Below are 15,150 nucleotides of genomic sequence, written 5' to 3' on the forward strand. Positions count from 1 at the left end.
TTGATTGTTGAATGTTAGCTACAACTACTGTGACATCTGCTATGGCACCACATAGCACTGTTGGTGCAGTTAATTTTAAGTTAGGGTAAGAAAACTAGAAAGCTCTTCAGCTTTACAGTGCTTGTTAACACATGCACCTCCAAATTATGCATTTGGTGTTATCACAATGAATAAAACAAAGGAAATAATGAGTTGATTTTTATGCTAGTAACATAAGTTCTTTCATTGTTATTCACTATTCAGACCCCAGTGTATTCCTATGTTCATTCTTTTTAGTTTAGTTGGGGTTTTTTGTTTGTTTTTGTAAGGCAGAAATGTCTGAAACATCTCAACTCTGGGTATTTAATTGGCAAAAGTTCTGATATAAGAAATAAGTTAATTATATTTGTTCTTTTAAAGGAACAATGTAAGTTGGTTTTGCTTCTTAAAATACAAAAATAATGATGGTAGATGAGTAAGAACCGTCAGTAGTCAAATTCTGTACGCTAAATAGCCAAGTTAATATTTATATAAAAATACATCATGAAATTGGCAAATATTATGTGGCTTTCAGGTTCTGCAGTATAGATGTTGGTTTTGCAACCAACAGATTGCAATCTTAGGGTTTGTGGGTTTTTTTTTTTTTTTTTTTTTTTGAAGAGAGAATGGTTCTATTTTTCTTTTGCAGTCTGCACCATGATGATGGCCCATCACCTGACCAGCCTGACTTTAATCATCTGGTGCCTTGGTCTTAGCGTGGCTCTATCTTTGCTTTTTCATAAGCGTTCCTGTAATTTTACAGTTGTTTGCTGCACTGAATTTCCTTTTTTGACAGTGAAAAACATAATATTTTAATGTAGTCTTTAATTTTCAGGTTATATGTTAAAACATGGAGGAAAAAAATCCCTTCCTGAGTAGCACTTTTAAAAATCATTGCAGTAGAATGGGAATATTCATTACTTACACATCATATATTTTCCCCTAAATGTTGTACAAAGAAGTGACAGTTGAGCTGAGCATATGTTAATAAAAGGTCTACATTTTCCTGTGTCAGTGACAGTTTCATTGGCTGAATATTCCTGAAATGCAAATAACCTCTGTTCTTTTCAAAGCTATAATTAATCTGAATAGTTATTAAACAGTATCAAAATCTTTTAACTACTAAGAGGCCAAACATTTAAGATGGCGAATTTACTGTTCTGCTTGAAGGACAGTACAATTGACAAGGGCACAATGATCCGAGATGCTTCTGTATGTTGTATCTACACATGCTGTAGACTAAAATGGCAGAATCTGTCTGCTGCTGTATAAAATCTTTTAACTACCATTTATTTTAGCATCATGGCATGTGCAAATTCCTGCTGCTCAGTTAAGGGACCAGCTTCACAACTGGTGTTACAATCTGTGGCCACAGCACTGCATCACAATGCAGCAAATGCATTTTCCACATTAACCAAACATGACAGCTGAAGCGATTATTAACCGTGCAAGATGTCGGAAGTCATCAAAAATTCACATCAGAGTAATTGCAGTGGTTTGGGTTGGGGGAAAAAAGTATCATAGCATTCCTTGCCTACATGTTGTCTCTCCCCCTCTTAAATCTTAACTTGGTACAGTCCGTTAACAATAAAATACCCTTCTGTAACCTATAAACTGTTACTCCCATCAGTTTGTGCTTTCAAACTGACGGCTGACTTCTCTGAATTTGTGTAGAGCACAACGAATGGTGATGCTGTGCTCCGGGGGCTGCAGTGCACCCTTTTTAAAGGGACCCTGCAATCTCATTGTTTAATTTGACTCTTTAGTGCTTCAGTCACATCAGCACTTGCAGAGGGGTTGTTCTTTTCCTTTTTCTTCTTTCTCTCTTTTTCTCTTCTCTCTGTTCTTCTCCCCACCCCCATCCCTCAATTCAGGCAGTTTGGGGTGGGAAAAACTTGAGCACTGGTTCCGACAGAGCTCATCTCATATAAGAAGGTATGGAAGAGCTGCAGTGACCGACAGCATCGACCGTTCTGTAACTCCTTAAATTTAAGAGCTGCAGGTAGGATTGCCCGTGTTTTAAGAAATTAAGACAAATGGACCCTGGTAAATAGAGTGGCAGCATGTTGTTGCAGTGCCTCTGAAAGACAAGGTCTTGGTTTGTTTGAAAATTTGAGATAAATTTGGAAGTAGTTAATTCATTTGATAGAAGAAGTACTTGATTCTTCTGAGAATTGTTCAGATTTGTATCTTGCCATTCTAATATTTTTCTTTTAAAAATCTATTGGGTGGGGCAGCATTTGCTTAAAGATTTAAATAGTTGGTTATTGGGATTTTTGTGAACTTCTTCTTTAAGTAGCAAGTAGTGTGGTCTTTAGGATTTTTAAAGGAGATACATGTGAAGTGCAGAATTGTTGCATGAGGTGGAATATGAAAATAGAATTTATTTTACTTGCTAAAACTAGATCCTCCTTTGAGATTGCAGGTGAGAGAGAGAGAGTGTGTGTGTGTGTGTGTGTTGTGTGTGTGTGTGTGTTGTGTGTGTGTAGGATTCTTTAGGAATTCAGTCCTTTATATTTGGTGATTAGGGACAAAGTACCATTAGAAATTTTTTGAACTATCTCACGAAATGTTTTAGCATAAGGCTTGAAATGAGAAGAATTAAATAGTAACACCAAAGATGAGGATTTCTAAGTATTTACTAAATATTGGCAATTTAAATTGAGATGGTTCTTTTTTATTTCTTAAATTCAGCCTCAAAAGAGATGATAGGAGTCCTTTAAGTATATTTCAAATTTTTGGCTAGAGAATATAATTTGTGTAAGTGAAATGAAAACTTCCTAAGTCGTGTAAGCATTATCTGGAGGGTGATAGAATTACAAATGTTGCCTGTAATACTTTTAATACCTTGATTAATATCAAAGATACAATACATTTAATTCTGCATTAAAAAGCAGCTTGTTTGTTGTCTTCCCTTAAAAGCAACAACAAAATATGATGATGTGTATGGCTTTTTATCCTAAAGAATGTATTTGTATTGTGGGACCTGTGGGGTCTGGACCTCTTTCTGAAGCTTATACTTGGAAATTGTTCACCCTAGTTGAGGGGTTTATTTCCTTTTGGAGGTATGGGGACTTTCTTCACTCTTAACAATAGGAAGACTTGAGGAGCTGTCAGTTGTGGAATAGAGGAGAGCTGCTCAGCAGAGGGAAAGGAACTGTGAGAATTCGGCTCCTCTTGGCATTGGAGTTCTGGATTTACCCATGACTAAGATTCCTTTGAAACTCTGACCCAGTGCAGCATTGCAAAGAATCGATTTCTGAGATGAGACAATGAGATGTGGTTTGCATTTTGTAAAGATGGAGGAAACCTCTAACACTGACCCTGTATGGGAGATGACTCAATTATCCATGCCTTGGTATGGTTGCAAATTATTCTCCTTTGTCTGAAGTGGGTGGATGCCAGCGCCTTCATCAGAGCTCCTTAATTTAATGTATGGAAAATGTCTCAGCCACCATTTTTAACAATTAGCTGTATCATGGTCGAGGTGAGCTGGATTCTGAAGGCAGCTGCAAGGCCATTTCATTTACATTAGGTTCTATGGCACAGAAGCTTTGTTACTGTAAAACTAAGAAAATGAATTTGCACATTGTATAGAAGAGTTCTTTAGGAAGGTGGAGAATATTCCCACAAAGAAAATGGAATTCTTTTGTCTACAGTAAGTATTTCTTTTACTCATATAGCGGGGAGAGGTTGAAAATTTGCTTTTGGTTGAATATGCAAAATAGACTTTTAAATGAACGCTGCAGATATGAAAAGTGTAACACAGAGGTTCTTGGATTTTTTTTTAATGTATTTCTCAAAAACCAGGTGTGATATGTATACTTGAAATATAGGTTTTATGAGTGATTTTAGCACATGGTTTTAATTATTCATCAGTAATTTCAGTTAATGAGAAGTATGAATTTATCACTAGTCATGAATGGAAATGACACTTGAGAGGAAAAGGAAATCTGAATATGATAAATTTAAAAGAGTTCAGGTTTCTTTTCCCTGTCTTTTAAAAGCACTCTGTTTTCCATTCCTGAAAAGAATTGCTGGATTTTAATTTTAATTTCTTATTTTTGCTCTTGTTTTTTATGCAAATGCTTCCAGGTTAATGACCTGTAATAGCTGATTAAAATACACAAGAAACAAATGTTTTGACAAAACAAGATTTTTGTTTTCAAAGATGAATAGATGGAGGCTTTCACTCTCACTCATGGGAATAATTTTTAGTGCCTTCTACTTAATTAATAGTTGTGACTTCAAAGCTGCTTGTGTAAAACTCTTGTTTGTAATTGTAAGCTTATAAATCTTGATTATTAAAATTAATTGGATTTGACCCAGCTTATTTCTTTGTTCCTTTGTACTGTTACTAAGAGGAAAGAAGTGGATTTTAACTTTGATTTGTGTTTCCTTTAAAGGCTGAAGAATTTTTATCTTTTAAACCCTGAAGAATTTATAGTGAGTGTATTTTATAGTAAACTTTACCATGAAGAATTTGCTCAACATGCTTTATTAGCTGTTTCAGGAGTTGAAGCTTCACAGAACGGGGTATCTGAGAATCCTTTTAACTTGATATCAAATTTATAAAGCCAGCTGTTCTTCTAGGTCTTATCGCACTAGCTCCTGTTTATCCTACTTAGTGAGTGCTGTCTTCTCTAATTAATAGATGTTGGAAGCTAGGGAGAAAATGATTTTCTTCACATCAGCCTTTTCATTGACATAGGAAGGTTCGGTTGTTCTAAGCCCTGGTTAGAATCCTACAAGATCCATAAATCTGTGGCACAAATATTAATTTACAGAATAAGAGCCTAAATAAATATATGGTAGAATGCAAAGGATTCTTTTCCCTTGGCTTTTATGAGGCTTGCACCTTGAAAGAGTTTTAGGTCAGCAAATTAGAACTCCATTTTAAGTGCAGATTTGCTTGCATAAAATGTTTGGTTGGATGACATGGGGGGTGTCACAAAGCCTCCCTTTGAAATTTTTACAGTAAAACTTGGTTGAAGATCCTGGTCTTTTTTCCTTTTGCTGGCTTTATTATAAGGCTAGGTATTAAGTACCCTGGGGGAGGTAGCAGAGACCCAGTTTATTCCTATATTCTTTGCCTCCACCATGGTCTACTCAAGTTTGGGTGCTCGGAAGAGGCTGTCCTTTCTGGTACTTGTAGGGGATTCCTGAACCTCTTCAATCTGGAAACTTCAGTTTTCTCATGAAATTTTAGCCTGGCTGATAGTGAAGAATCAGGGATTGGTTCTTTTTGCAACAAAAAGTGTATTTGTATCAAACCTTTGACTGCTCTGGCAGTACCATAATGTGGATAAGCAAGCATGTCAGCCAGCTCGCTAGGAAACATTCCGTGGTACTAAGATGGCAGAGAGGAAGGAGTAAAATGGCGTCACCAGGAACACTGTGATAAGGGGTGGACCGCACGAATTATTTTCTTTCAATTAAGTTTGAAGACACCTTTAGGAGCACTGCCTTGCCTATTTATAGCCATTTTTTATTGTTAGAAGATAAAAATTTTGAGATTTTCGAAGATATAATTAGCACTTATATGTAGATGGCTTCAAATGTTCCTTTTAAGAAATTGATGGCAAATATGGTTAAAATAGAATTCAAAGTATTTTGTATTAATACTTCTGAAATGCCTTGCCTTATGCTTTCTTTTTCTTTTTTAGCATAAAAATTTACTCCTTCCAATATAGGGTGAATTTTTAGAAAACAAAGGACAGCATGCTTCTCCTTTATGGTGAGGTGAAGTAGCATTCCTACGAAACTATGTTATTTGTCTCTGGTTTTCATTCTGGCTCTTTGTGGGTTTTAGTTATTTTGTATATAAAATATGTATTTTGGCCACCTTCAAAAATAAAGTTTATTTTCTTTTGTGGTTCAGGGTATGGATTATTTTGCTATAATGGACTATGTGAACAGTAGTCATAGTGGTAATGACAGTGTTGATTTCTCACCTGTTCCCACCTCTCATGGAGTTGGACTTCTGGTGCTGGCCTTAGAGTTTAGTGCAATCAGCTCATGTTACAGTTAAGTAAAGGAAGGCTTAATTGCAGTTAAATAACTTTCTCAAGGTCGTACATCTGGAAAGCAGTCCATTTTGCCCTAAATCTGGACCACCTGACTCCTAATCTGTGCTGCGCTATGTCTCTGTCTGCATCTGACTCCATTTCTTTCTCTGCCGGCTTGCTGGTGACTGATTGATCTAATGGATTGAGCTTTCAGCAAAGTCTGTCTTGTCTTTGCCTTAGCAACCTAACTTACAGAGATGTTCCTTTTCAGCTGTGCCAGAAATTGCTTACTGAGCTGTGCTTGGAGTCCTCCTGGGCCTGTGTTGAAGATGATAAGCATTTATAAACAAACATTTAAAAATAAACTCTATCTTGCAAGTTGAGATTTTGGGTCCATTGTGTTGACTCGGCGTGAAGGGTGAAGTCTCCCGGGATGGGCAGAGTTGTTACGTTCATGTGCTGTAAGCTAGGATGGAGCCAGGCATTCTGACATGTTCTTTCAGCGGGTCATGACCTCTTTAAGTCTAGGTATGAGGGGTCCTGCAGGGCAGAGTCTCCCCTTCTCCTCTCTGTAAGGATGAGCTAGGTGAAAGGTGTTAGCTCCCTGTCAGTTTCAGGCAATTTGTATTTGAATAATGGTCTTACCATCCCTCTTTACAGGCAACAGCCTGTATTTGCCACTCCAGCTAAGCAGTGTTTCATGTTTTTCATAACTGTGGTGACAATAATGAGTGTTGCATTCTGCAGTATTCCTCAGCTCTGACAGGGTAAAGGCACAGTGTTTCCAAACTTAATTAAGGTTTTAGAGAGTGTGAAATCACCAATACTGTTGACAAAGGAATACCTTGACAAATTCCATTTAAGAGAACGTGAAATTACAGAAGGGAAGGTCTGTTTGTTTTAGTAGTCTCCAAACAAATTCATTTTTGAAGAAAGAATGTCTGAATAAGAAGAAACTGCAGCAAAACCAGAGCTCCCTTTTCTGTGACAGATCTGTGATGATTGGTGCTCCAATCCCATCAGCATAAGCATTGCTGCATAGCAGGAGGAGCTGTGATTTTCGACTGCAGTGTAAATGACTGACACCGTGTACCAGCAGGGAAATGTGAGACTTGGTTCCCCAACATTGTCCTAACAGCGCTCCTTGTGCTTGCAAAGTAGAACTCGAGGCTTAATCCTGAGCGCTGTAGAAACCAGCCTGGCAAAGCTGCTCAGCTCCCACCTGACTGACTGCAAGACACACCCTCTGCTGTCCTTTCCTGCTCATGGCCCCCAAATCTTGATTTTGTTTCTTTTTTCCAAAGGGAAAAAGACACTAGATACGACAAAGCTGGAGATCTGTGTGTGTGCTTTTAATAGTACAGGATTGCTTTAGTGGGTTCTTGTAGGGTAGGTTTCGGGAGCTGTGGGAAGGAATGCTGGTCATGATAAAGGCCGTTATTGATGCATTCCCGTTTATACTGCAGTGCGGTTTTAGCATCCAGAGTCCTTTGGATGTGGATTAATCCATTTTGAAGGTAGATATCAGTTCCCTAAAGACATATTGAAACATTTTTTATCATCCCTGAATGTATCTTCCTTACCTTGCCCATCACCTTAGCGTGACTATGAGATTAATATTTTTTAGATCCATTTATACCTTGGGTGAGGAGAGGGCTCTGCTGCTGCTTTTTGAAGCCAGACATACTGTGACACACTGTTAATATTCCATTTGTGAAGCTAGATTGAACCATTTTCTCCTCCAAATCCTCTCTTTTCTTGTGTCTCCAAAGTTTAGCCCTAGCCTTTTTGGAGTGGTTGCGGGAAGGGGATAAAATGCTCACAGTTACCCCTGCTTTCTCTCCTGGGGTTACCTCAGCAGTCTGAGAGCAGTTGGCTGGCTGCTCTCCCTCCCCCCACTGGACTTCTGTCGCTCCTGTTTCCCCTACCCTCCCAGGAGAGGAGAGAGAGGATGGCCAGCAGAGGCCCTTCCGCCACAGCCTGGCACATCCTGCTGCATCACGGCCCTTCTCACTAGGACACGCACAGGCTCTGGCCTGATTTTCTGGAGGTGGTAAAGTAGCCGTACAGAGCAAGTCAATTCCTCTCCCTATCCCTCTTGTAACCTCCAAAGGAAAGTTGCTTCTACAACCCTAAAAGGGTAGCATAGGGCTTTGCTGGATTTGGGAGAAGAAGGAGGTTCTGCTGAGAAGCATTTTTTTTCTCCCATTGGTGCCTGGGTAGCCATGATTTATCATTTTATTCATTTATGTTATGCCCTTAACTTGTTTCCACTCCATACGGAGTCTCAGAGCCCTTTAGTAACTGAGCTGGAAGGACTGCTTTTCTTCCTGAGATGACCAGAGAGAGAAGTAGCAAATAACAGAAATGCCGCAGGGCCCCTAAAAGGGGCAGAACTGGCTTTGCAGCAGTAGCACGGAGATTTAAATGGCCATTATAGGAATGCCCTTAACCTTGGCCTTCCTCCCCAAGTGCAGCAACAGATGTGCTAAGCAGCCCCAGCTTGATACTGTGGTGTAGGTATCAGAAGAGCCATCTAGTACTCATGTGCCTACATTGTGTTGACAAGGGAGATGTGTCATGCATCTCTGGTCTCCTCAGTACCCCACCACAGGAATGGCATGTCCCCATTATTGCAGATGACTTTCCCTGTAGCTTTCCCCTCTGGGTCATGGTGAGTCTCACCTCTTATTTATTTATTTATTTATTTTACCCGATGCTGAAATCTTTGAAGTTGGGTTTTTGTTGCATGATAATTTTTTTTTTTTCTCTTTCTGGGAGGTGGAGGGGTGGTAGTAGGTAGGGTCTGTGAAAGGCATTTGGATAGATTTACATTAGTGTCTCTAAGGCCTGTAGCTTTCCCAGAAGGCAAAGGTGCAGATGGAATTATATCACAGCTATAATGGCATGCCCCTGAAGGGACCAAGCATGCCAGCACACTTGGGCTGAAGTGTTGCCTGTAAAGCCCTTTCTGGTCCAGGAGGAAACACTGCCCAGTGCCATGTGTTGTCAGGTTTTGAATCACCTTATGCACATTCAATTCTCTTTAACCTGTGAGAATTTATAGACCATTCTGAAAACCAATTTAAATCATGGGGGCAAGTAATTTGTTTTGCCTTAATGGACACAAATCCATCACATAATTGTGTGGACATTTTTTTAGCCCAATAGCAGAAACAATGTACAAAATGGAACCCAGCAGTCTTGACAGTGACAGATGGCCTGGTGCCCGCACAGTGCCATGTTATATCGCCAAGGTCTGCCACCTGTGGCTCCAGAGCTGCCTGCAGCAGTGATGGATCTGCTGAGCTGGCAAATGGTAGAACTCCACAGCCACTCTTACAGCGTCTGCTGCCACCTGCTGAATGAGAGCAGCTAGGCTTTTGCATAAATGCACAGCAAGAAATCATATAACAGCATTAAAAACATATTACAGTTGGTGAATGTTAGCTCTGCCCGCTTAGCGCTGCTTTCTGCAGGGTTATTTTTTGAAGTTATATATGCACTCTGTGAACGAACAATTTAAAGTATTAAAATTTTTGTAGAAAACAAGCAGTAGGACCAGGTGCGGTGGCTCACACCTCTAATCCCTGCACTTTGGGAGGCCGAGGCAGGTGGATCACCTAAGGTCAGGAGTTCGAGACCAGCCTGGCCAACATGATGAAACCCTGTCTCTACTAAAAATACAAAAAATTAGCTGGGTGTGGTGGCATGCACCTGTAATCCCAGCTACTCAGGAGGCTGAGGCAGGAGAATTGCTTGAACCCAGGAGGCAGAAGTTGCAGTGAGCTGAGATGGTGCCACTGCACTCCAACCTGGGCAACAAGAGCAAAACTCCATGTCAAAACAAAACAAAAAAACAATCAGTGGAACTTTAAATATCTGAGTTGGAGAAGAAAGCCTGGACTTGCTATTCAGTCTATATTCCTTGCAGAAGGAAATTCAGTCTCTCATAGGCCTTGTCAGCTGACATTTTATGTATTCTTATTTTATTGCAGTAATAGTGGTCTAATAAAATAACCAAACATGCTATAAACCCTTATGGAAGTTCACCCAAATCTTGAAACTGCTCAAATTTAAAAATTTCTCTGTTCATTTTCTGGGCTTTATCAGTAATGAACATCTCTTTGCACTTGAAAAAATCCTTGAGGCACTCTCTGCGTGGGCACCACAAAAGGGAGCTAATGAAAAGCGAGTCCACACCATCTGATAAGCCCAGAGGCTCTCCAGGTACTGGCAGGATTTCTGTTGTGCTCATCTGAAAACAGTATCTTACTTCATCCTTCCTCATTTTCTCCATAAGTAGTTTTTTACCTTTGTACTAATTTTATCCAAGAGAAGAGGTCATTCATTTGTTCAGAAATTGGCAAGAAGGTTTGGGAGAGGTTCAGGGAGTAATTATTTTACTTAGAATGAGCTGAAGCAAAGTAATGGTACAACTTACACTTCTGTCTTCTTAGAATGTGGATACTTCTCCATTGCACTAACTAAAGTACTAACTTTAGTACTAACTGAATACTTAATAGTATTCCAATACTTATTGCAATTCGTACTTTATCTTCAAGCAGATCCTTTATTGATTAACTGCTTTATTATATTTTCTTTACTCCTTCATTGCTTTCTGGCTGTTGCTTGTGTCTTAACAATGATTTGTCAGCAACAATGACCATTCCTGATGTCACTGCTCATTTTGTGTTGATGTTATGTTGATTTGGAATGTTGGCTACAGATTTCCTATTAATTTGTATGTATTGTACATATTAAAATGAGAGATGATACCTGATTTTTGTAGCACCTGGCATCTATTTTTGTGTCATACCAGATACCTTCTGGTAAATGTCCAGCCTGCAGTAGATGCCTCACTTTTACATTTTGATATGGTGGATTGCTGGTTGGTCTGTTTAATGGAAAGAGACATGAGATAGTCTCTTGTGTTTTGAAGGCCATGAAAACATGACTATTGCTTTGTAAGACTTCGTAAGTCTTTGTAAGACTCTTGTTTATTTATTTTAACAGGAAATTTGTATGTTCATCAATTCAGACTTTATATAACTGTCCAACTGTCCAATCACTTATCTGCTATAGGTGGGGAGGACAGAACTGTGAAAGAACCAATGTGAGCACTTTTTTGCCATCTGACTTTCCTGGATAAGGTGGATACTGAATTTTTTTTTTTTTTTCCACAAAGTCTCTTATTTATTGTACTTTTCACTTTTGAGAACAAATAAACCAAGAGAATTTGGCCATTTGGCAAAAACAAACATCCTTTTGCTCACTGCCTTTTTCTACAGTAGGAATTAGCTGCCATGTATATTCTGAAACCAAGAGTCTGCATGATAGGTAAAAATAAGGCAGTTTCATGCCTTTCTTGACCTGAGCCATTTAAGAGCCACCTTGGCTGCCAGGTCCTTGAGATGTGACTACACGTTCCTTAGGAGAATCAAGTTAACCTCGATGTTACATTCTGGGTTGTTCTTTGCCAGGATACGTTGCAAGGCAGCCAAGCACTTTCTCTGTCAAAGATGGAACACATGACTGGAGATACTGCTTGGGCAGATGTGTGGCATTTATTGTTCCACAGCAATAATAGTAGCACTATTTTGGAATACTATGGTGTTGACCTCTAAAGCAGTGAGTTCAAGCTTTTAGACTATGACTCATACACACGTACAATTACATATATATAATTGAAACAAAAGTTTCACAGAACAGTACCCATACCACATATCTCTGTTGCATTTGTTTTATTAAAAAATGCTGATTGGGCCAGATGTGGCAAGAACATATAATCCCAGCTACTCTGGAGACTGAGGTGGGAGGATCACTTGAGCATAGGAGTTTGAGGCTACAGTGAGCTGTGATTGTGCCACTTGTCTCTAGCCTAGGCAACAGGATGAGACCCCATCTCTTAAAAAAAAAAAAAAAAAACCAAAAAACTGGTTGATTTCATGACCCAGTTGTGAGTTCTGAGTCATATTTAGAAAACCGCTGTTCTAGAGGAATGCCAAAAACTTGACATTTCTTGTTTCATTTCTTTCCTATGTAAATGTATGGGGCGGGGGGTGGGGGGAAGAATAAATGTGCAAGCATAAAATACCAGTTTATCTCACCTTGATTTGCTGTGATGAGAGATGGCATGGAGAGTGGAGAAGGGAAAACAATGGGTTACAAAATTTGGGTTCTGAGTCTGAACTTTGCTGCGTATGAACTGGGTCATCTGGACATAGAACCCCACAGTGCTTTTAAATTGGTAGAAGCTCAAGAAACCATTTTGTACAGCTCACTCAACTTTTAAACCTCTGTTAAGGATATACTTCAAAGTATGATCCAGTTAAGTAGTATTGAGAGACAGTAGCTTTGGGTTAAAAATGAGGGCTAGAACCAGATGTGTGTAACACACTTATACCTAGCACAACATAATCACCATTTAAGTGTTAGCTATTATTAGTATACCATAAGTATTCTCTGAGCCTCAACTTTATCGTTTGTAAAGGGGAACCTGATGATTAAAACAAATTTAAGGAAATTTTACTCTCCTCCTGGGTTCCATCCTTTTAGAGAAAGAAATTTTTTCTTTATTTTTGCTGTTTAGAAGTTTACCCTTCCCTAAGTATCTCAGAAATAGTGGGTCTTGACAGTCAGAACTATGTTTGAATGTTGTCTCTGCCCTCTTCCTGGTCGGGAATTCTTGCTCAAGTTAGTTAAATGTGGAAATCTCAGCTTCTTACCTGTAAAATGGGGCGGGGGGAGGGGGGAGGTAGGGGAGAGTGGGGTGATCATGTCTGTTCTTTCATATTGTTAAAGGATTAGCAGTAATGTCTTTGAATTGTCTGGAGCAGTGTCTGGCCCTTAATTGCTTCCTGAATGGTGGCTGTTATGTGTTATAGAAAGCTGAAAACCAAAACACATTTGAGGAGCCAGTTAGGCAAGGGTCTGTTTCAGCACACTGGCAGTGAGGAGCAGTACACAGATGGGGAAGTCAGGAGGAGTTAGTTTACCTAGCTGGCCTGCAGGTGTTTTGGGGGGTGTTCTTTATTGAGCTGACCCACAGCAGAAGGATCAGATGGGGGACTGTGAGCAATTATAAGTGCTTTTGATGGGAATGAAGGGATAGCAGTGATGGGGAGCTCTGAGGGTCGTCATTACATGCTGGCATCTACCAGCAGCAGGTGAACTGTTGGGCCTTTTCTGTGCCCAGGGGGCATCTCGGTGGCAGGGAGCCAGTTCATCCTTCAAGTTCCAGTTCCCTTCTCCAGAGAACTCGTTTTCCCGTCAGCTATACACGTACATCTCCTGGGTGAGGCATGAGAGGCATCTCACAGGAGGAGGAGTTTGGAGGGAAAAGGAAACAGTGGGTAGGAAAGGGAAGTCAGGAGATCTGTGGGGGACCTGGACTGAGGCAGGTATGGTTCTGCCTAACTTTTTAGTTCTTTAATTCCAGCGGGCTGTTACATTTCCTTGAGTTGTGGGTTCTTTGAAAGAAACTAACTGCCACTAGATGGCACACAGATCCTAGCAGTATTCTGGTGTATAAGTTACTGTTTTATACTTTGGGAGGCTGAGGTAGGCAGATCATGAGGTCAGGAGTTCACGACCAGCCTGACCAATATGGTGACACCCTGTCTCTACTAAAAATACAAAAATTAGTTGGGCGTGATGGCACATGCCTATAGTCCCAGCTACTCGGGAGGCTGAGGCAGAGGAATGGCTTGAACCCAGGAGGCGGAGGTGCAGTGAGCGGAGATCGCACCGCTGCACTCTAGCCTGTGCGGCAGAGCGAGACTCCGTCTCAAAAAATAAATAAATAAAAATAAATATATATATATGTATATATGTTACTTAAAAAATTATTTTGAAAAGACAGACCACTAGTGTGTTTTTTTAAAATAAAATATGATGTATAACCTATTTAGCACTTCATTTTAGAAAGGAAGAAAGGATGAAAAATAAAAATTCAGAATCTATTTTGTGAGCTCAGTTTGTACTTAGAGTCCAGTTTTTGAAGTATGTAATGGTTAATGGTCTTGTTTATATGTGGGTGAGGTTTGACTCACACACATGCTTCATTTAATTTATCGAGAGTTGTAAAATGTAGCCTTATAGTAAATATTTTAAAGACCAGAGTAGGCCGGGCGTGGTGGCTCAAGCCTGTAATCCCAGCACTTTGGGAGGCCGAGACGGGCGGATCACGAGGTCAGGAGATCGAGACCATCCTGGCTAATACGGTGAAACCCCGTCTCTACTAAAAACTACAAAAAACTAGCCGGGCGACGAGGCGGGCGCCTGTAGTCCCAGCTACTCTGGAGGCTGAGGCAGGAGAATGGCATAAACCCAGGAGGCGGGGCTTGCAGTGAGCTGAGATCCGGCCACTGCACTCCAGCCTGGGCGGCAGAGCCAGACTTCGTCTCAAAAAAAAAAAAAAAAGACCAGAGTAATCTATCCCAAAGCAATAATGTCTTTTTTTTCTTCTGTTTCATTCTTACTTGAAATTTTATCTCTCAGAAATTTGGGAATTGCATTTCTTGCGGAATATTATTTTGCTTTTCAAGAAATGTGTCTGGTCATTGCTTTGCATTTGTGTTGTAAGTGTGTGAGAGTGTGTGTGTGTGTGTGAGAGAGAGAGAGAGATATGAACATGGGTGCCATTAAAAGAATGGGATGGGCTGGTCATTGACTGGAAAGAACGGAGGAAGCCCAGAGAAGGAATGTGACAGAACATCAGACTTAACCCAGGTCCCTCCCCTCCCCATAACCAAAAAGAAAATACTAGACCAGGCTTTGTGAGGCAGTGGTAACCCCCTCCCCTCCCCCACTACCCCCAAGCGTAGCTTGTTTGGACAGTCAGCAGCATAGAGGCAGCCACAAAAAGGTGCCACAGAGCACAATTCATGCCTGCTCATTGTTTGGGAGCATTAGTCATTGATAATAGTTTCATAGCTTTGTTTATGAACTGTGACACTAAAGCCTTTAGCTTTAGCCACATTGGAGACCACTAATGAAAATGTATTTATACTAAAGGTTTATTGACTTGACATAATCATTTGCTATGAAAGGTACAAACAAGGCCCATTAAAATCTGCCATTGTTTTATGTCTGGGTCCCCTGTGATGGCCAAAAGCAGGTA

The 15,150-nt window shown here is 40.1% G+C and overlaps 1 protein-coding gene across 4 annotated transcripts in view; it reads left to right on the plus strand.

Annotated features, from left to right (window-relative positions):
• NUP93 (nucleoporin 93) overlaps positions 1-15,150 on the plus strand; it is a 116,295-nt gene that overhangs the window by 50,812 nt on the left and 50,333 nt on the right. Inside the window, exon 1 of one of the 4 annotated variants that reach the window (XM_030924878.1) lies at positions 1,635-2,020. The exons of the other annotated variants lie outside the window; for them this stretch is intronic. The gene's annotated coding sequence lies outside the window, so the exon portion shown is untranslated. Of the gene's footprint in view, positions 1-1,634; positions 2,021-15,150 lie in introns of those variants that run through there. 4 annotated transcript variants of the gene reach the window in all.

The sequence above is a fragment of the Rhinopithecus roxellana genome, chromosome 20, assembly GCF_007565055.1.
Source record: "Rhinopithecus roxellana isolate Shanxi Qingling chromosome 20, ASM756505v1, whole genome shotgun sequence".
Taxonomy (NCBI): Eukaryota; Metazoa; Chordata; class Mammalia; order Primates; family Cercopithecidae; genus Rhinopithecus; species Rhinopithecus roxellana.